This window comes from Taudactylus pleione, unplaced genomic scaffold (genome assembly GCF_031769625.1).
Source record: "Taudactylus pleione unplaced genomic scaffold, aTauple2 ptg000085l, whole genome shotgun sequence".
NCBI classification, from domain to species: domain Eukaryota; kingdom Metazoa; phylum Chordata; class Amphibia; order Anura; family Myobatrachidae; genus Taudactylus; species Taudactylus pleione.
In genome coordinates this window covers 9,665,624-9,685,396 of record NW_028284487.1, presented here as the reverse complement: position 1 = coordinate 9,685,396, position 19,773 = coordinate 9,665,624, and the positions used below count along the sequence as shown (strand labels likewise).

General features: G+C 35.4%; 14 non-coding genes across 14 annotated transcripts; all 14 read left to right on the top strand.

The window, feature by feature from the left end:
• Positions 1 to 4,391: 4,391 nt before the first annotated feature.
• Positions 4,392 to 4,463, top strand: TRNAQ-UUG (transfer RNA glutamine (anticodon UUG)). The gene has a single exon. It is a non-coding gene; the product is annotated as a tRNA-Gln (tRNA).
• Positions 4,464 to 5,283: 820 nt separating this feature from the next.
• TRNAQ-UUG (transfer RNA glutamine (anticodon UUG)) lies at positions 5,284 to 5,355 on the top strand. The gene has a single exon. It is a non-coding gene; the product is annotated as a tRNA-Gln (tRNA).
• A 2,602-nt stretch (positions 5,356 to 7,957) lies between these two features.
• On the top strand, positions 7,958 to 8,029 carry TRNAQ-UUG (transfer RNA glutamine (anticodon UUG)). The gene has a single exon. It is a non-coding gene; the product is annotated as a tRNA-Gln (tRNA).
• A 1,711-nt stretch (positions 8,030 to 9,740) lies between these two features.
• On the top strand, positions 9,741 to 9,812 carry TRNAQ-UUG (transfer RNA glutamine (anticodon UUG)). The gene has a single exon. It is a non-coding gene; the product is annotated as a tRNA-Gln (tRNA).
• An 819-nt stretch (positions 9,813 to 10,631) lies between these two features.
• On the top strand, positions 10,632 to 10,703 carry TRNAQ-UUG (transfer RNA glutamine (anticodon UUG)). The gene has a single exon. It is a non-coding gene; the product is annotated as a tRNA-Gln (tRNA).
• Positions 10,704 to 11,521: 818 nt separating this feature from the next.
• Positions 11,522 to 11,593, top strand: TRNAQ-UUG (transfer RNA glutamine (anticodon UUG)). The gene has a single exon. It is a non-coding gene; the product is annotated as a tRNA-Gln (tRNA).
• Positions 11,594 to 12,413: 820 nt separating this feature from the next.
• On the top strand, positions 12,414 to 12,485 carry TRNAQ-UUG (transfer RNA glutamine (anticodon UUG)). The gene has a single exon. It is a non-coding gene; the product is annotated as a tRNA-Gln (tRNA).
• An 820-nt stretch (positions 12,486 to 13,305) lies between these two features.
• TRNAQ-UUG (transfer RNA glutamine (anticodon UUG)) lies at positions 13,306 to 13,377 on the top strand. The gene has a single exon. It is a non-coding gene; the product is annotated as a tRNA-Gln (tRNA).
• An 819-nt stretch (positions 13,378 to 14,196) lies between these two features.
• TRNAQ-UUG (transfer RNA glutamine (anticodon UUG)) lies at positions 14,197 to 14,268 on the top strand. Its single transcript has one exon. It is a non-coding gene; the product is annotated as a tRNA-Gln (tRNA).
• An 820-nt stretch (positions 14,269 to 15,088) lies between these two features.
• TRNAQ-UUG (transfer RNA glutamine (anticodon UUG)) lies at positions 15,089 to 15,160 on the top strand. The gene has a single exon. It is a non-coding gene; the product is annotated as a tRNA-Gln (tRNA).
• An 818-nt stretch (positions 15,161 to 15,978) lies between these two features.
• TRNAQ-UUG (transfer RNA glutamine (anticodon UUG)) lies at positions 15,979 to 16,050 on the top strand. Its single transcript has one exon. It is a non-coding gene; the product is annotated as a tRNA-Gln (tRNA).
• An 820-nt stretch (positions 16,051 to 16,870) lies between these two features.
• On the top strand, positions 16,871 to 16,942 carry TRNAQ-UUG (transfer RNA glutamine (anticodon UUG)). The gene has a single exon. It is a non-coding gene; the product is annotated as a tRNA-Gln (tRNA).
• Positions 16,943 to 17,761: 819 nt separating this feature from the next.
• On the top strand, positions 17,762 to 17,833 carry TRNAQ-UUG (transfer RNA glutamine (anticodon UUG)). The gene has a single exon. It is a non-coding gene; the product is annotated as a tRNA-Gln (tRNA).
• Positions 17,834 to 18,653: 820 nt separating this feature from the next.
• On the top strand, positions 18,654 to 18,725 carry TRNAQ-UUG (transfer RNA glutamine (anticodon UUG)). Its single transcript has one exon. It is a non-coding gene; the product is annotated as a tRNA-Gln (tRNA).
• The last annotated feature ends 1,048 nt before the right edge of the window (positions 18,726 to 19,773 follow it).

Sequence of the window (19,773 nt, the reverse complement as noted above, 5' to 3'; positions counted from 1 at the left end):
GACATAACTTTGTTAATTTTCCTTAAAGTTTAATTTTCAAAGTTTTATGATAGCTTATCTATATTGAAACTTTCTATAATCCCATCAACTTCAGTGGTTTCTTTACTCCAAACTAATTTTGAAACTGTTTCAAATCAGTTTTCAACTGGAGAGATGTTTGTCAAACATTTGGAAATAATAAAATTTGCAAAAAGAATGCAGTAATCCATCACTTGTGCTATGGTTTTTAGATATTCTGGTTTTTAGAAGTTACTTCTTCAGTGTGCACTAATTAGAGTAAAGGTCTGGTCTTCTTCTCTTCTTAAAACCTAGTCCCCAGTAGATTCAATCACCAAAAAAAGTCCTGATTGATTAAGTTGCCTTTGCATTTCTTAGATTTGCCATATTGCAATATTTGAGAAAAAGTTTTCTCTGTATGCCATATAGAGAAATGCTGCATCAGCCAAAGGATGACATTTTTGTTTATTCCTAACATGGATTTAAAAATTCTCTGTTTTGTGTGTGTCTATGATGTTCTCTAGCAAGTTTCAAGGGCTGCTAACTTTAGCCAATGCCTTGTATTGATCCCAGTCTTCATGCACTTTGTCGCTGGATAAAATCCCTTCTTGGCTTTTCTTGTAGGACAACAAGAAAAAGCAAATGGCCTATATGTGGATCGAACCCGTGACCTTGGCGTTATTAGCTCCACGCTCTAACCAACTGAGCAAACCGGCCATACATAAAAGCATCAGCAAACACAAAAATGCCAAATGTACCTAAAACAGGAGAACATTCAGTATTTCAAAGATCAGCTATATTGAGTAGAGGAAGATTCTATAATAAAGTGTTCTATGGTGTAACGGTGAGCACTCTGGACTTTGAATCCAGTGATCCGAGTTCAAATCTTGGTGGGACCTAACTTTGTTCAATTTCCTTAAAGTTTAATTTTCAAAGTTTTAGGATAGCTTATCTATATTGAAACTTTCTATAAATCCCATCAACTTCAGTGGTTTCTTTACTCCAAACTAATTTTGAAACTGTTTCAAATCAGTTTTCAACTGGAGAGATGTTTGTCAAACATTTGGAAATAAGAAAAGTTGCAATAAGAATGCAGTAATCCATCACTTGTGCTATGGTTTTTAGATATTCTGGTTTTTAGAATTTACTTCTTCAGTGTGCACTAATTAGAGTAAAGGTCTGGTCTTCTTCTCATCTTAAAACTTAGTCCCCAGTAGATTCAATCACCAAAAAAATGTCCTGATTGATTAAGTTGCCTTTGCATTTCTTAGATTTGCCATATTGCTATATTTGAGAAAAAGTTTTCTCTGTATGCCATATAGAGAAATGCTGCATCAGCCAAAGGATGACATTTTTGTTTATTCCTAACATGGATTTAAAAATTCTCTGTTTTGTATGTGTCTATGATGTTCTCTAGCAAGTTTCAAGGGCTGCTAACTCTAGCCAATGCCATGTGTTGATCCCAGTCTTCATGCACTTTGTCGCTGGATAAAATCCCTTCTTGGCATTTCTTGTAGGACAACAAGAAAAAGCACATGGCCTATATGGGGATCGAACCCATGACCTTGGCATTATTAGCTCCATGCTCTAACCAACTGAGCAAACCGGCCATACATAAAAGCATCAGCAAACACAAAAATGCCAAATATACCTAAAACAGGAGAACATTCAGTATTTCAAAGATCAGCTATATTGAGTAGAGGAAGACTCTATAATAAAGGGTTCTATGGTGTAATGGTGAGCACTCTGGACTTTGAATCTAGTGATCCGAGTTCAAAGCTTGGTGGGACCTAACTTTGTTCATTTTCCTTAAAGTTTATTTTTCAAAGTTTTATGATAGCTTATCTATATTGAAACTTTCTATAAATCCCATCAACTTCAGTGGTTTCTTTACTCCAAACTAATTTTGAAACTGTTTCAAATCAGTTTTCAACTGGAGAAATGATTGTCAAACATTTGGAAATAAGAAAATTTGCAATAAGAGTGCAGTAATCCATCACTTGTGCTATGGTTTTTAGATATTCTGGTTTTTAGAAGTTACTTCTTCAGTGTGCACTAATTAGAGTAAAGGTCTGGTATTCTTCTCTTCTTAAAACCTAGTCCCCAGTAGATTCAATCACCAAAAAAAGTCCTGATTGATTAAGTTGCCTTTGCATTTCGTAGATTTGCCATATTGCTATATTTGAGAAAAAGTTTTCTCTGTATGCCATATAGAGAAATGCTGCATCAGCCAAAGGATGACATTTTTGTTTATTCCTAACATGGATTTAAAAATTCTCTGTTTTGTATGTGTCTATGATGTTCTCTAGCAAGTTTCAAGGGCTGCTAACTCTAGCCATTGCCATGTGTTGATCCCAGTCTTCATGCACTTTGTTGCTGGATAAAATCCTTTCTTGGCATTTCTTGTAGGACAACAAGTAAAAGCACATGGCCTATATGTGGATCAAACCCGTGACCTTGGCATTATTATCTCCACGCTCTAACCAACTGAGTGAACCAGCCATACATAAAAGCATCAGCAAACACAAAAATGCCAAATGTACCTAAAACAGGAGAACATTCAGTATTTCAAAGATCAGCTATATTGAGTAGAGGAAGATTCTATAATAAAGTGTTCAATGGTGTAACGGTGAGCACTCTGGACTTTGAATCAAGTGATCTGAGTTCAAATCTCGGTGGGACCTAACTTTGTTCATTTTCCTTAAAGTTTAATTTTCAAAGTTTTATGATAGCTTATCTATATTGAAACTTTCTATAATCCCATCAACTTCAGTGGTTTCTTTACTCCAAACTAATTTTGAAACTGTTTCAAATCAGTTTTCAACTGGAGAGATGTTTGTCAAACATTTGGAAATAATAAAATTTGCAAAAAGAATCCAGAAATCCATCACTTGTGCTATGGTTTTTAGATATTCTGGTTTTTAGAAGTTACTTCTTCAGTGTGCACTAATTAGAGTAAAGGTCTGGTCTTCTTCTCTTCTTAAAACCTAGTCCCCAGTAGATTCAATCACCAAAAAAAGTCCTGATTGATTAAGTTGCCTTTGCATTTCTTAGATTTGCCATATTGCAATATTTGAGAAAAAGTTTTCTCTGTATGCCATATAGAGAAATGCTGCATCAGCCAAAGGATGACATTTTTGTTTATTCCTAACATGGATTTAAAAATTCTCTGTTTTGTGTGTGTCTATGATGTTCTCTAGCAAGTTTCAAGGGCTGCTAACTCTAGCCATTGCCATGTGTTGATCCCAGTCTTCATGCACTTTGTTGCTGGATAAAATCCTTTCTTGGCATTTCTTGTAGGACAACAAGTAAAAGCACATGGCCTATATGTGGATCAAACCCGTGACCTTGGCATTATTATCTCCACGCTCTAACCAACTGAGTGAACCAGCCATACATAAAAGCATCAGCAAACACAAAAATGCCAAATGTACCTAAAACACGAGAACATTCAGTATTTCAAAGATCAGCTATATTGAGTAGAGGAAGAGTCTATAATAAAGGGTTCTATGGTGTAACAGTGAGCACTCTGGACTTTGAATCAAGTGATCCGAGTTCAAATCTCGGTGGGACCTAACTTTGTTCATTTTCCTTAAAGTTTAATTTTCAAAGTTTTATGATAGCTTATCTATATTGAAACTTTCTATAATCCCATCAACTTCAGTGGTTTCTTTACTCCAAACTAATTTTGAAACTGTTTCAAATCAGTTTTCAACTGGAGAGATGTTTGTCAAACATTTGGAAATAATAAAATTTGCAAAAAGAATGCAGTAATCCATCACTTGTGCTATGGTTTTTAGATATTCTGGTTTTTAGAAGTTACTTCTTCAGTGTGCACTAATTAGAGTAAAGGTCTGGTCTTCTTCTCTTCATAAAACCTAGTCCCCAGTAGATTCAATCACCAAATAAAGTCCTGATTGATTAAGTTGCCTTTGCATTACTTAGATTTGCCATATTGCAATATTTGAGAAAAAGTTTTCTCTGTATGCCATATAGAGAAATGCTGCATCAGCCAAAGGATGACATTTTTGTTTATTCCTAACATGGATTTAAAAATTCTCTGTTTTGTGTGTGTCTATGATGTTCTCTAGCAAGTTTCAAGGGCTGCTAACTAGCCAATGCCATGTGTTGATCCCACTCTTCATGCACTTTGTTGCTGGATAAAATCCTTTCTTGGCATTTCTTGTAGGATAACAAGAAAAAGCACATGGCTTATATGGGGATCAAACCCGTGACCATGGCATTTTAATAGCTCCACGCTCTAACCAACTGAGTGAACCAGCCATACATAAAAGCATCAGCAAACACAAAAATGCCAAATGTACCTAAAACAGGAGAACATTCAGTATTTCAAAGATCAGCTATATTGAGTAGAGGATGATTCTATGATAAAGGGTTCTATGGTGTAATGGTGAGCACTCTGGACTTTGAATCCAATGATCCGAGTTCAAATCTCGGTGGGACCTAACTTTGTTCATTTTCCTTAAAGTTTAATTTTCAAAGTTTTAGGATAGCTTATCTATATTGAAACTTTCTATAAATCCCATCAACTTCAGTGGTTTCTTTCCTCCAAACTAATTTTGAAACTGTTTCAAATCAGTTTTCAACTGGAGAGATGTTTGTCAAACATTTGGAAATAAGAAAAGTTGCAATGAGAATGCAGTAATCCATCACTTGTGCTATGGTTTTTAGATATTCTGGTTTTTAGAAGTTACTTCTTCAGTGTGCACTAATTAGAGTAAAGGTCTGGTCTTCTTCTCTTCTTAAAACCTAATCCCCAGTAGATTCAATCACCAAAAAAAGTCCTGATTGATTAAGTTGTCTTTGCATTTCTTAGATTTGCCATATTGCAATATTTGAGAAAAAGTTTTCTCTGTATGCCATAGAGAGAAATGCTGCATCAGCCAAAGGATGACATTTTTGTTTATTCCTAACATGGATTTAAAAATTCTCTGTTTTGTGTGTGTCTATGATGTTCTCTAACAAGTTTCAAGGGCTGCTAACTCTAGCCAATGCCATGTGTTGATCCCACTCTTCATGCACTTTGTTGCTGGATAAAATCCTTTCTTGGCATTTCTTGTAGGATAACAAGAAAAAGCACATGGCTTATATGGGGATCAAACCCGTGACCTTGGCATTATTAGCTCCACGCTCTAACCAACTGAGTGAACCAGCCATACATAAAAGCATCAGCAAACACAAAAATGCCAAATGTACCTAAAACAGGAGAACATTCAGTATTTCAAAGATCAGCTATATTGAGTAGAGGAAGATTCTATAATAAAGGGTTCTATGGTGTAATGGTGAGCACTCTGGACTTTGAATCCAGTGATCCGAGTTCAAATCTCGGTGGGACCTAACTTTGTTCATTTTCCTTAAAGTTTATTTTTCAAAGTTTTATGATAGCTTATCTATATTGAAACTTTCTATAAATCCCATCAACTTCAGTGGTTTCTTTACTCCAAACTAATTTTGAAACTGTTTCAAATCAGTTTTCAACTGGAGAAATGATTGTCAAACATTTGGAAATAAGAAAATTTGCAATAAGAGTGCAGTAATCCATCACTTGTGCTATGGTTTTTAGATATTCTGGTTTTTAGAAGTTACTTCTTCAGTGTGCACTAATTAGAGTAAAGGTCTGGTATTCTTCTCTTCTTAAAACCTAGTCCCCAGTAGATTCAATCACCAAAAAAAGTCCTGATTGATTAAGTTGCCTTTGCATTTCGTAGATTTGCCATATTGCTATATTTGAGAAAAAGTTTTCTCTGTATGCCATATAGAGAAATGCTGCATCAGCCAAAGGATGACATTTTTGTTTATTCCTAACATGGATTTAAAAATTCTCTGTTTTGTATGTGTCTATGATGTTCTCTAGCAAGTTTCAAGGGCTGCTAACTCTAGCCATTGCCATGTGTTGATCCCAGTCTTCATGCACTTTGTTGCTGGATAAAATCCTTTCTTGGCATTTCTTGTAGGACAACAAGTAAAAGCACATGGCCTATATGTGGATCAAACCCGTGACCTTGGCATTATTATCTCCACGCTCTAACCAACTGAGTGAACCAGCCATACATAAAAGCATCAGCAAACACAAAAATGCCAAATGTACCTAAAACAGGAGAACATTCAGTATTTCAAAGATTAGCTATATTGAGTAGAGGAACATTCTATAATAAAGTGTTCAATGGTGTAACGGTGAGCACTCTGGACTTTGAATCAAGTGATCTGAGTTCAAATCTCGGTGGGACCTAACTTTGTTCATTTTCCTTAAAGTTTAATTTTCAAAGTTTTATGATAGCTTATCTATATTGAAACTTTCTATAATCCCATCAACTTCAGTGGTTTCTTTACTCCAAACTAATTTTGAAACTGTTTCAAATCAGTTTTCAACTGGAGAGATGTTTGTCAAACATTTGGAAATAATAAAATTTGCAAAAAGAATCCAGAAATCCATCTCTTGTGCTATGGTTTTTAGATATTCTGGTTTTTAGAAGTTACTTCTTCAGTGTGCACTAATTAGAGTAAAGGTCTGGTCTTCTTCTCTTCTTAAAACCTAGTCCCCAGTAGATTCAATCACCAAAAAAAGTCCTGATTGATTAAGTTGCCTTTGCATTTCTTAGATTTGCCATATTGCAATATTTGAGAAAAAGTTTTCTCTGTATGCAATATAGAGAAATGCTGCATCAGCCAAAGGATGACATTTTTGTTTATTCCTAACATGGATTTAAAAATTCTCTGTTTTGTGTGTGTCTATGATGTTCTCTAGCAAGTTTCAAGGGCTGCTAACTCTAGCCATTGCCATGTGTTGATCCCAGTCTTCATGCACTTTGTTGCTGGATAAAATCCTTTCTTGGCATTTCTTGTAGGACAACAAGTAAAAGCACATGGCCTATATGTGGATCAAACCCGTGACCTTGGCATTATTATCTCCACGCTCTAACCAACTGAGTGAACCAGCCATACATAAAAGCAGCAGCAAACACAAAAATGCCAAATGTACCTAAAACACGAGAACATTCATTATTTCAAAGATCAGCTATATTGAGTAGAGGAAGAGTCTATAATAAAGGGTTCTATGGTGTAACAGTGAGCACTCTGGACTTTGAATCAAGTGATCCGAGTTCAAATCTCGGTGGTACCTAACTTTGTTCATTTTCCTTAAAGTTTAATTTTCAAAGTTTTATGATAGCTTATCTATATTGAAACTTTCTATAATCCCATCAACTTCAGTGGTTTCTTTACTCCAAACTAATTTTGAAACTGTTTCAAATCAGTTTTCAACTGGAGAGATGTTTGTCAAACATTTGGAAATAATAAAATTTGCAAAAAGAATGCAGTAATCCATCACTTGTGCTATGGTTTTTAGATATTCTGGTTTTTAGAAGTTACTTCTTCAGTGTGCACTAATTAGAGTAAAGGTCTGGTCTTCTTCTCTTCATAAAACCTAGTCCCCAGTAGATTCAATCACCAAATAAAGTCCTGATTGATTAAGTTGCCTTTGCATTTCTTAGATTTGCCATATTGCAATATTTGAGAAAAAGTTTTCTCTGTATGCCATATAGAGAAATGCTGCATCAGCCAAAGGATGACATTTTTGTTTATTCCTAACATGGATTTAAAAATTCTCTGTTTTGTGTGTGTCTATGATGTTCTCTAGCAAGTTTCAAGGGCTGCTAACTAGCCAATGCCATGTGTTGATCCCACTCTTCATGCACTTTGTTGCTGGATAAAATCCTTTCTTGGCATTTCTTGTAGGATAACAAGAAAAAGCACATGGCTTATATGGGGATCAAACCCGTGACCATGGCATTTTAATAGCTCCACGCTCTAACCAATTGAGTGAACCAGCCATACATAAAAGCATCAGCAAACACAAAAATGCCAAATGTACCTAAAACAGGAGAACATTCAGTATTTCAAAGATCAGCTATATTGAATAGAGGATGATTCTATGATAAAGGGTTCTATGGTGTAATGGTGAGCACTCTGGACTTTGAATCCAATGATCCGAGTTCAAATCTCAGTGGGACCTAACTTTGTTCATTTTCCTTAAAGTTTAATTTTCAAAGTTTTAGGATAGCTTATCTATATTGAAACTTTCTATAAATCCCATCAACTTCAGTGGTTTCTTTCCTCCAAACTAATTTTGAAACTGTTTCAAATCAGTTTTCAACTGGAGAGATGTTTGTCAAACATTTGGAAATAAGAAAAGTTGCAATGAGAATGCAGTAATCCATCACTTGTGCTATGGTTTTTAGATATTCTGGTTTTTAGAAGTTACTTCTTCAGTGTGCACTAATTAGAGTAAAGGTCTGGTCTTCTTCTCTTCTTAAAACCTAATCCCCAGTAGATTCAATCACCAAAAAAAGTCCTGATTGATTAAGTTGTCTTTGCATTTCTTAGATTTGCCATATTGCAATATTTGAGAAAAAGTTTTCTCTGTATGCCATAGAGAGAAATGCTGCATCAGCCAAAGGATGACATTTTTGTTTATTCCTAACATGGATTTAAAAATTCTCTGTTTTGTATGTGTCTATGATGTTCTCTAACAAGTTTCAAGGGCTGCTAACTCTAGCCAATGCCATGTGTTGAACCCACTCTTCATGCACTTTGTTGCTGGATAAAATCCTTTCTTGGCATTTCTTGTAGGATAACAAGAAAAAGCACATAGCTTATATGGGGATCAAACCCATGACCTTGGCATTATTAGCTCCACGCTTTAACCAACTAAGTGAACCAGCCATACATAAAAGCATCAGCAAACACAAAAATGCCAAATGTATCTAAAACAGGAGAACATTCAGTATTTCAAAGATCAGCTATATTGAGTAGAGGAAGATTCTATTGTAAAGGGTTCTATGGTGTAATGGTGAGCATTCTGGACTTTGAATCCAGTTATCCAAGTTCAAATCTCGGTGGGACCTAACTTTGTTCATTTTCCTTAAAGTTTAATTTTCAAAGTTTTATGATAGCTTATCTATATTGAAACTTTCTATAATCCCATCAACTTCAGTGGTTTCTTTACTCCAAACTAATTTTGAAACTGTTTCAAATCAGTTTTCAACTGGAGAGATGTTTGTCAAACATTTGGAAATAATAAAATTTGCAAAAAGAATGCAGTAATCCATCACTTGTGCTATGGTTTTTAGATATTCTGGTTTTTAGAAGTTACTTCTTCAGTGTGCACTAATTAGAGTAAAGGTCTGGTATTCTTCTCTTCTTAAAACCTAGTCCCCAGTAGATTCAATCACCAAAAAAAGTCCTGATTGATTAAGTTGCCTTTGCATTTCGTAGATTTGCCATATTGCTATATTTGAGAAAAAGTTTTCTCTGTATGCCATATAGAGAAATGCTGCATCAGCCAAAGGATGACATTTTTGTTTATTCCTAACATGGATTTAAAAATTCTCTGTTTTGTATGTGTCTATGATGTTCTCTAGCAAGTTTCAATGGCTGCTAACTCTAGCCATTGCCATGTGTTGATCCCAGTCTTCATGCACTTTGTTGCTGGATTAAATCCTTTCTTGGCATTTCTTGTAGGACAACAAGTAAAAGCAAATGGCCTATATGTGGATCGAACCCGTGACCTTGGCGTTATTAGCTCCACGCTTTAACCAACTGAGCAAACCGGCCATACATAAAAGCATCAGCAAACACAAAAATGCCAAATGTACCTATAACAGGAGAACATTCAGTATTTCAAAGATCAGCTATATTGAGTAGAGGAAGATTATATAATAAAGGGTTCTATGGTGTAATGGTGAGCACTCTGGACTTTGAATCCAGTGAACCGAGTTCAATTCTCGGTGGGACCTAACTTTGTTCATTTTCCTTAAAGTTTAATTTTCAAAGTTTTATGATAGCTTATCTATATTGAAACTTTCTATAATCCCATCAACTTCAGTGCTTTCTTTACTCCAAACTAATTTTGAAACTGTTTCAAATCAGTTTCAAACTGAAGAGATGTTTGTCAAACATTTGGAAATAATAAAATCTGCTAAAAGAATGCAGTAATCCATCACTTGTGCTATGGTTTTTAGATATTCTGGTTTTTAGAAGTTACTTCTTCAGTGTGCACTAATTAGAGTAAAGGTCTGGTATTCTTCTCTTCTTAAAACCTAGTCCCCAGTAGATTCAATCACCAAAAAAAGTCCTGATTGATTAAGTTGCCTTTGCATTTCTTAGATTTGCCATATTGCAATATTTGAGAAAATATTTTCTCTGTATGCCATATAGAGAAATGCTGCATCAGCCAAAGGATGACATTTTTGTTTATTCCTAACATGGATTTAAAAATTCTCTGTTTTGTATGTGTCTATGATGTTCTCTAGCAAGTTTCAAGGGCTGCTAACTCTAGCCAATGCCATGTGTTGATCCCACTCTTCATGCACTTTGTTGCTGGATAAAATCCTTTCTTGGCATTTCATGTAGGATAACAAGAAAAAGCACATGGCTTATATGGGGATCAAACCCGTGACCTTGGCATTATTAGCTCCACGCTCTAACCAACTGAGTGAACCAGCCATACATAAAAGCATCAGCAAACACAAAAATGCCAAATGTACCTAAAACAGGAGAACATTCAGTATTTCAAAGATCAGTTATATTGAGTAGAGGAAGATTCTATAATAAAGGGTTCTATGGTGTAACGGTGAGCACTCTGGACTTTGAATCAAGTGATCCGAGTTCAAATCTCGGTGGGACCTAACTTTGTTCATTTTCCTTAAAGTTTAATTTGCAAAGTTATATGATAGCTTATCTATATTGAAACTTTCTATAATCCCATCAACTTCAGTGGTTTCTTTACTCCAAACTAATTTTGAAACTGTTTCAAATCAGTTTTCAACTGGAGAGATGTTTGTCAAACATTTGGAAATAATAAAATTTGCAAAAAGAATGCAGTAATCCATCACTTGTGCTATGGTTTTTAGATATTCTGGTTTTAGAAGTTACTTCTTCAGTGTGCACTAATTAGAGTAAAGGTCTGGTCTTCTTCTTTTCTTAAAACCTAGTCCCCAGTAGATTCAATCACCAAAAAAAGTCCTGATTGATTAAGTAGCCTTTGCATTTCGTAGATTTGCAATATTGCTATATTTGAGAAAAAGTTTTCTCTGTAAGCCATATAGAGAAATGCTGCATCAGCCAAAGGATGACATTTTTGTTTATTCCTAACATGGATTTAAAAATTCTCTGTTTTGTATGTGTCTATGATGTTCTCTAGCAAGTTTCAAGGGCTGCTAACTCTAGCCAATGCCATGTGTTGATCCCAGTCTTCATGCACTTTGTTGCTGGATAAAATCCTTTCTTGGCATTTCTTGTAGGACAACAAGTAAAAGCACATGGCCTATATGTGGATCAAACCCGTGACCTTGGCATTATTATCTCCGCGCGCTAACCAACTGAGTGAACCAGCCATACATAAAAGCATCAGCAAACACAAAAATGCCAAATGTACCTAAAACAGGAGAACATTCAGTATTTCAAAGATCAGCTATATTGAGTAGAGGAAGATTCTATAATAAAGGGTTCTATGGTGTAATGGTGAGCACTCTGGACTTTGAATCCAGTGATCCAAGTTCAAATCTCGGTGGGACCTAACTTTGCTCATTTTCCTTAAAGTTTAATTTTCAAAGTTTTATGATAGCTTATCTATATTGAAACTTTCTATAAATCCCATCAACTTCAGTGGTTTCTTTACTCCAACCTAATTTTGAAACTGTTTCAAATCAGTTTTCAACTGGAGAGATGTTTGTCAAACATTTGGAAATAATAAAATTTGCAAAAAGAATGCAGTAATCCATCACTTGTGCTATGGTTTTTAGATATTCTGGTTTTTAGAAGTTACTTCTTCAGTGTGCACTAATTAGAGTAAAGGTCTGGTCTTCTTCTCTTCTTAAAACCTAGTCCCCAGTAGATTCAATCACCAAAAAAAGTCCTGATTGATTAAGTTGCCTTTGCATTTCTTAGATTTGCCATATTGCAATATTTGAGAAAAAGTTTTCTCTGTATGCCATATAGAGAAATGCTGCATCAGCCAAAGGATGACATTTTTGTTTATTCCTAACATGGATTTAAAAATTCTCTGTTTTGTATGTGTCTATGATGTTCTCTAGCAAGTTTCAAGGGCTGCTAACTCTAGCCAATGCCATGTGTTGATCCCACTCTTCATGCACTTTGTTGCTGGATAAAATCCTTTCTTGGCATTTCTTGTAGGATAACAAGAAAAAGCACATGGCTTATATGGGGATCAAACCCGTGACCTTGGCATTATTAGCTCCACGCTCTAACCAACTGAGTGAACCAGCCATACATAAAAGCATCAGCAAACACAAAAATGCCAAATGTACCTAAAACAGGAGAACATTCAGTATTTCAAAGATCAGCTATATTGAGTAGAGGATGATTCTATAATAAAGGGTTCGATGGTGTAATGGTGAGCACTCTGGACTTTGAATCCAGTGATCCGAGTTCAAATCTCGGTGGGACCTAACTTTGTTCATTTTCCTTAAAGTTTAATTTTCAAAGTTTTAGGATAGCTTATCTATATTGAAACTTTCTATAAATCCCATCAACTTCAGTGGTTTCTTTACTCCAAACTAATTTTGAAACTGTTTCAAATCAGTTTTCAACTGGAGAGATGTTTGTCAAACATTTGGAAATAAGAAAAGTTGCAATAAGAATGCAGTAATCCATCACTTGTGCTATGGTTTTTAGATATTCTGGTTTTTAGAAGTTACTTCTTCAATGTGCACTAATTAGAGTAAAGGTCTGGTCTTCTTCTCTTCTTAAAACCTAGTCCCCAGTAGATTCAATCACCAAAAAAAGTCCTGATTGATTAAGTTGCCTTTGCATTTCGTAGATTTGCCATATTGCTATATTTGAGAAAAAGTTTTCTCTGTATGCCATATAGAGAAATGCTGCATCAGCCAAAGGATGACATTTTTGTTTATTCCTAACATGGATTTAAAAATTCTCTGTTTTGTATGTGTCTATGATGTTCTCTAGCAAGTTTCAAGGGCTGCTAACTCTAGCCAATGCCATGTGTTGATCCCAGTCTTCATGCACTTTGTTGCTGGATAAAATCCTTTCTTGGCATTTCTTGTAGGACAACAAGTAAAAGCACATGGCCTATATGTGGATCAAACCCGTGACCTTGGCATTATTATCTCCACGCTCTAACCAACTGAGTGAACCAGCCATACATAAAAGCAGCAGCAAACACAAAAATGCCAAATGTACCTAAAACAGGAGAACATTCAGTATTTCAAAGATCAGCTATATTGAGTAGAGGAAGATTCTATAATAAAGGGTTCTATGGTGTAACGGTGAGCACTCTGGACTTTGAATCAAATGATCCGAGTTCAAATCTCGGTGGGACCTAACTTTGTTCATTTTCCTTAAAGTTTAATTTTCAAAGTTTTATGATAGCTTATCTATATTGAAACTTTCTATAATCCCATCAACTTCAGTGGTTTCTTTACTCCAAACTAATTTTGAAACTGTTTCAAATCAGTTTTCAACTGGAGAGATGTTTGTCAAACATTTGGAAATAATAAAATTTGCAAAAAGAATGCAGTAATCCATCACTTGTGCTATGGTTTTTAGATATTCTGGTTTTTAGAAGTTACTTCTTCAGTGTGCCCTAATTAGAGTAAAGGTCTGGTCTTCTTCTCTTCTTAAAACCTAGTCCCCAGTAGATTCAATCACCAAAAAAAGTCCTGATTGATTAAGTTGCCTTTGCATTTCTTAGATTTGCCATATTGCAATATTTGAGAAAAAGTTTTCTCTGTATGCCATATAGAGAAATGCTGCATCAGCCAAAGGATGACATTTTTGTTTATTCCTAACATGGATTTAAAAATTCTCTGTTTTGTGTGTGTCTATGATGTTCTCTAGCAAGTTTCAAGGGCTGCTAACTTTAGCCAATGCCTTGTATTGATCCCAGTCTTCATGCACTTTGTCGCTGGATAAAATCCCTTCTTGGCTTTTCTTGTAGGACAACAAGAAAAAGCAAATGGCCTATATGTGGATCGAACCCGTGACCTTGGCGTTATTAGCTCCATGCTCTAACCAACTGAGCAAACCGGCCATACATAAAAGCATCAGCAAACACAAAAATGCCAAATGTACCTAAAACAGGAGAACATTCAGTATTTCAAAGATCAGCTATATTGAGTAGAGGAAGATTCTATAATTAAGGGTTCTATGGTGTAACGGTGAGCACTCTGGACTTTGAATCCAGTGATCCGAGTTCAAATCTCGGTGGGACCTAACTTTGTTCAATTTCCTTAAAGTTTAATTTTCAAAGTTTTAGGATAGCTTATCTATATTGAAACTTTCTATAAATCCCATGAACTTCAGTGGTTTCTTTACTCCAAACTAATTTTGAAACTGTTTCAAATCAGTTTTCAACTGGAGAGATGTTTGTCAAACATTTGGAAATAAGAAAAGTTGCAATAAGAGTGCAGTAATCCATCACTTGTGCTATGGTTTTTAGATATTCTGGTTTTTAGAAGTTACTTCTTCAGTGTGCACTAATTAGAGTAAAGGTCTGGTATTCTTCTCTTCTTAAAACCTAGTCCCCAGTAGATTCAATAACCAAAAAAAGTCCTGATTGATTAAGTTGCCTTTGCATTTCTTAGATTTGCCATATTGCAATATTTGAGAAAAAGTTTTCTCTGTATGCCATATAGAGAAATGCTGCATCAGCCAAAGGATGACATTTTTGTTTATTCCTAACATGGATTTAAAAATTCTCTGTTTTGTATGTGTCTATGATGTTCTCTAGCAAGTTTCAAGGGCTGCTAACTCTAGCCAATGCCATGTGTTGATCCCACTCTTCATGCACTTTGTTGCTGGATAAAATCCTTTCTTGGCATTTCTTGTAGGATAACAAGAAAAAGCACATGGCTTATATGGGGATCAAACCCGTGACCTTGGCATTATTAGCTCCACGCTCTAACCAACTGAGTGAACCAGCCATACATAAAAGCATCAGCAAACACAAAAATGCCAAATGTACCTAAAACAGGAGAACATTCAGTATTTCAAAGATCAGCTATATTGAGTAGAGGATGATTCTATAATAAAGGGTTCTATGGTGTAACGGTGAGCACTCTGGACTTTGAATCAAGTGATCCGAGTTCAAATCTCGGTGGGACCTAACTTTGTTCATTTTCCTTAAAGTTTAATTTTCAAAGTTTTATGATAGCTTATCTATATTGAAACTTTCTATAATCCCATCAACTTCAGTGGTTTCTTTACTCCAAACTAATTTTGAAACTGTTTCAAATCAGTTTTCAACTGGAGAGATGTTTGTCAAACATTTGGAAATAAGAAAAGTTGCAATAAGAATGCAGTAATCCATCACTTGTGCTATGGTTTTTAGATATTCTGGTTTTTAGAAGTTACTTCTTCAGTGTGCCCTAATTAGAGTAAAGGTCTGGTCTTCTTCTCTTCTTAAAACCTAGTCCCCAGTAGATTCAATCACCAAAAAAAGTCCTGATTGATTAAGTTGCCTTTGCATTTCGTAGATTTGCCATATTGCAATATTTGAGAAAAATTTTCTCTGTATGCCATATAGAGAAATGCTGCATCAGCCAAAGGATGACATTTTTGTTTATTCCTAACATGGATTTAAAAATTCTCTGTTTTGTATGTGTCTATGATGTTCTCTAGCAAGTTTCAAGGGCTGCTAACTCTAGCCAATGCCATGTGTTGATCCCACTCTTCATGCACTTTGTTGCTGGATAAAATCCTTTCTTGGCATTTCTTGTAGGATAACAAGAAAAAGCACATGGCTTATATGGGGATCAAACCCGTGACCTTGGCATTATTAGCTCCACGCTCTAACCAACTGAGTGAACCAGCCATACATAAAAGCATCAGCAAACACAAAAATGCCAAATGTACCTAAAACAGGAGAACATTCAGTATTTCAAAGATCAGCTATATTGAGTAGAGGATGATTCTATAATAAAGGGTTCGATGGTGTAATGGTGAGCACTCTGGACTTTGAATCCAGTGATCCGAGTTCAAATCTCGGTGGGACCTAACTTTGTTCATTTTCCTTAAAGTTTAATTTTCAAAGTTTTAGGATAGCTTATCTATATTGAAACTTTCTATAAATCCCATCAACTTCAGTGGTTTCTTTACTCCAAACTAATTTTGAAACTGTTTCAAATCAGTTTTCAACTGGAGAGATGTTTGTCAAACATTTGGAAATAAGAAAAGTTGCAATAAGAATGCAGTAATCCATCACTTGTGCTATGGTTTTTAGATATTCTGGTTTTTAGAAGTTACTTCTTCAATGTGCACTAATTAGAGTAAAGGTCTGGTCTTCTTCTCTTCTTAAAACCTAGTCCCCAGTAGATTCAATCACCAAAAAAAGTCCTGATTGATTAAGTTGCCTTTGCATTTCGTAGATTTGCCATATTGCTATATTTGAGAAAAAGTTTTCTCTGTATGCCATATAGAGAAATGCTGCATCAGCCAAAGGATGACATTTTTGTTTATTCCTAACATGGATTTAAAAATTCTCTGTTTTGTATGTGTCTATGATGTTCTCTAGCAAGTTTCAAGGGCTGCTAACTCTAGCCAATGCCATGTGTTGATCCCAGTCTTCATGCACTTTGTTGCTGGATAAAATCCTTTCTTGGCATTTCTTGTAGGACAACAAGTAAAAGCACATGGCCTATATGTGGATCAAACCCGTGACCTTGGCATTATTATCTCCACGCTCTAACCAACTGAGTGAACCAGCCATACATAAAAGCATCAGCAAACACAAAAATGCCAAATGTACCTAAAACAGGAGAACATTCAGTATTTCAAAGATCAGCTATATTGAGTAGAGGAAGATTCTATAATAAAGGGTTCTATGGTGTAACGGTGAGCACTCTGGACTTTGAATCAAGTGATCCGAGTTCAAATCTCGGTGGGACCTAACTTTGTTCATTTTCCTTAAAGTTTAATTTTCAAAGTTTTATGATAGCTTATCTATATTGAAACTTTCTATAATCCCATCAACTTCAGTGGTTTCTTTACTCCAAACTAATTTTGAAACTGTTTCAAATCAGTTTTCAACTGGAGAGATGTTTGTCAAACATTTGGAAATAATAAAATTTGCAAAAAGAATGCAGTAATCCATCACTTGTGCTATGGTTTTTAGATATTCTGGTTTTTAGAAGTTACTTCTTCAGTGTGCCCTAATTAGAGTAAAGGTCTGGTCTTCTTCTCTTCTTAAAACCTAGTCCCCAGTAGATTCAATAACCAAAAAAAGTCCTGATTGATTAAGTTGCCTTTGCATTTCTTAGATTTGCCATATTGCAATATTTGAGAAAAAGTTTTCTCTGTATGCCATATAGAGAAATGCTGCATCAGCCAAAGGATGACATTTTTGTTTATTCCTAACATGGATTTAAAAATTCTCTGTTTTGTGTGTGTCTATGATGTTCTCTAGCAAGTTTCAAGGGCTGCTAACTTTAGCCAATGCCTTGTATTGATCCCAGTCTTCATGCACTTTGTCGCTGGATAAAATCCCTTCTTGGCTTTTCTTGTAGGACAACAAGAAAAAGCAAATGGCCTATATGTGGATCGAACCCGTGACCTTGGCGTTATTAGCTCCACGCTCTAACCAACTGAGCAAACCGGCCATACATAAAAGCATCAGCAAACACAAAAATGCCAAATGTACCTAAAACAGGAGAACATTCAGTATTTCAAAGATCAGCTATATTGAGTAGAGGAAGATTCTATAATTAAGGGTTCTATGGTGTAACGGTGAGCACTCTGGACTTTGAATCCAGTGATCCGAGTTCAAATCTCGGTGGGACCTAACTTTGTTCAATTTCCTTAAAGTTTAATTTTCAAAGTTTTAGGATAGCTTATCTATATTGAAACTTTCTATAAATCCCATGAACTTCAGTGGTTTCTTTACTCCAAACTAATTTTGAAACTGTTTCAAATCAGTTTTCAACTGGAGAGATGTTTGTCAAACATTTGGAAATAAGAAAAGTTGCAATAAGAGTGCAGTAATCCATCACTTGTGCTATGGTTTTTAGATATTCTGGTTTTTAGAAGTTACTTCTTCAGTGTGCACTAATTAGAGTAAAGGTCTGGTATTCTTCTCTTCTTAAAACCTAGTCCCCAGTAGATTCAATAACCAAAAAAAGTCCTGATTGATTAAGTTGCCTTTGCATTTCTTAGATTTGCCATATTGCAATATTTGAGAAAAAGTTTTCTCTGTATGCCATATAGAGAAATGCTGCATCAGCCAAAGGATGACATTTTTGTTTATTCCTAACATGGATTTAAAAATTCTCTGTTTTGTATGTGTCTATGATGTTCTCTAGCAAGTTTCAAGGGCTGCTAACTCTAGCCAATGCCATGTGTTGATCCCAGTCTTCATGCACTTTGTTGCTGGATAAAATCCTTTCTTGGCATTTCTTGTAGGACAACAAGTAAAAGCACATGGCCTATATGTGGATCAAACCCGTGACCTTGGCATTATTATCTCCACGCTCTAACCAACTGAGTGAACCAGCCATACATAAAAGCAGCAGCAAACACAAAAATGCCAAATGTACCTAAAACAGGAGAACATTCAGTATTTCAAAGATCAGCTATATTGAATAGAGGAAGATTCTATAATAAAGGGTTCTATGGTGTAACGGTGAGCACTCTGGACTTTGAATCAAGTGATCCGAGTTCAAATCTCGGTGGGACCTAACTTTGTTCATTTTCCTTAAAGTTTAATTTTCAAAGTTTTATGATAGCTTATCTATATTGAAACTTTCTATAATCCCATCAACTTCAGTGGTTTCTTTACTCCAAACTAATTTTGAAACTGTTTCAAATCAGTTTTCAACTGGAGAGATGTTTGTCAAACATTTGGAAATAATAAAATTTGCAAAAAGAATGCAGTAATCCATCACTTGTGCTATGGTTTTTAGATATTCTGGTTTTTAGAAGTTACTTCTTCAGTGTGCCCTAATTAGAGTAAAGGTCTGGTCTTCTTCTCTTCTTAAAACCTAGTCCCCAGTAGATTCAATCACCAAAAAAAGTCCTGATTGATTAAGTTGCCTTTGCATTTCTTAGATTTGCCATATTGCAATATTTGAGAAAAAGTTTTCTCTGTATGCCATATAGAGAAATGCTGCATCAGCCAAAGGATGACATTTTTGTTTATTCCTAACATGGATTTAAAAATTCTCTGTTTTGTGTGTGTCTATGATGTTCTCTAGCAAGTTTCAAGGGCTGCTAACTCTAGCCATTGCCATGTGTTGATCCCAGTCTTCATGCACTTTGTTGCTGGATAAAATCCTTTCTTGGCATTTCTTGTAGGACAACAAGTAAAAGCACATGTCCTATATGTGGATCAAACCCGTGACCTTGGCATTATTATCTCCACGCTCTAACCAACTGAGTGAACCAGCCATACATAAAAGCATCAGCAAACACAAAAATGTCAAATGTACCTAAAACAGGAGAACATTCAGTATTTCAAAGATCAGCTATATTGAGTAGAGGAAGATTCTATAATAAAGTGTTCTATGGTGTAACGGTGAGCACTCTGGACTTTGAATCAAGTGATCTGAGTTCAAATCTCGGTGGGACCTAACTTTGTTCATTTTCCTTAAAGTTTAATTTTCAAAGTTTTATGATACCTTATCTATATTGAAACTTTCTATAATCCCATCAACTTCAGTGGTTTCTTTACTCCAAACTAATTTTGAAACTGTTTCAAATCAGTTTTCAACTGGAGAGATGTTTGTC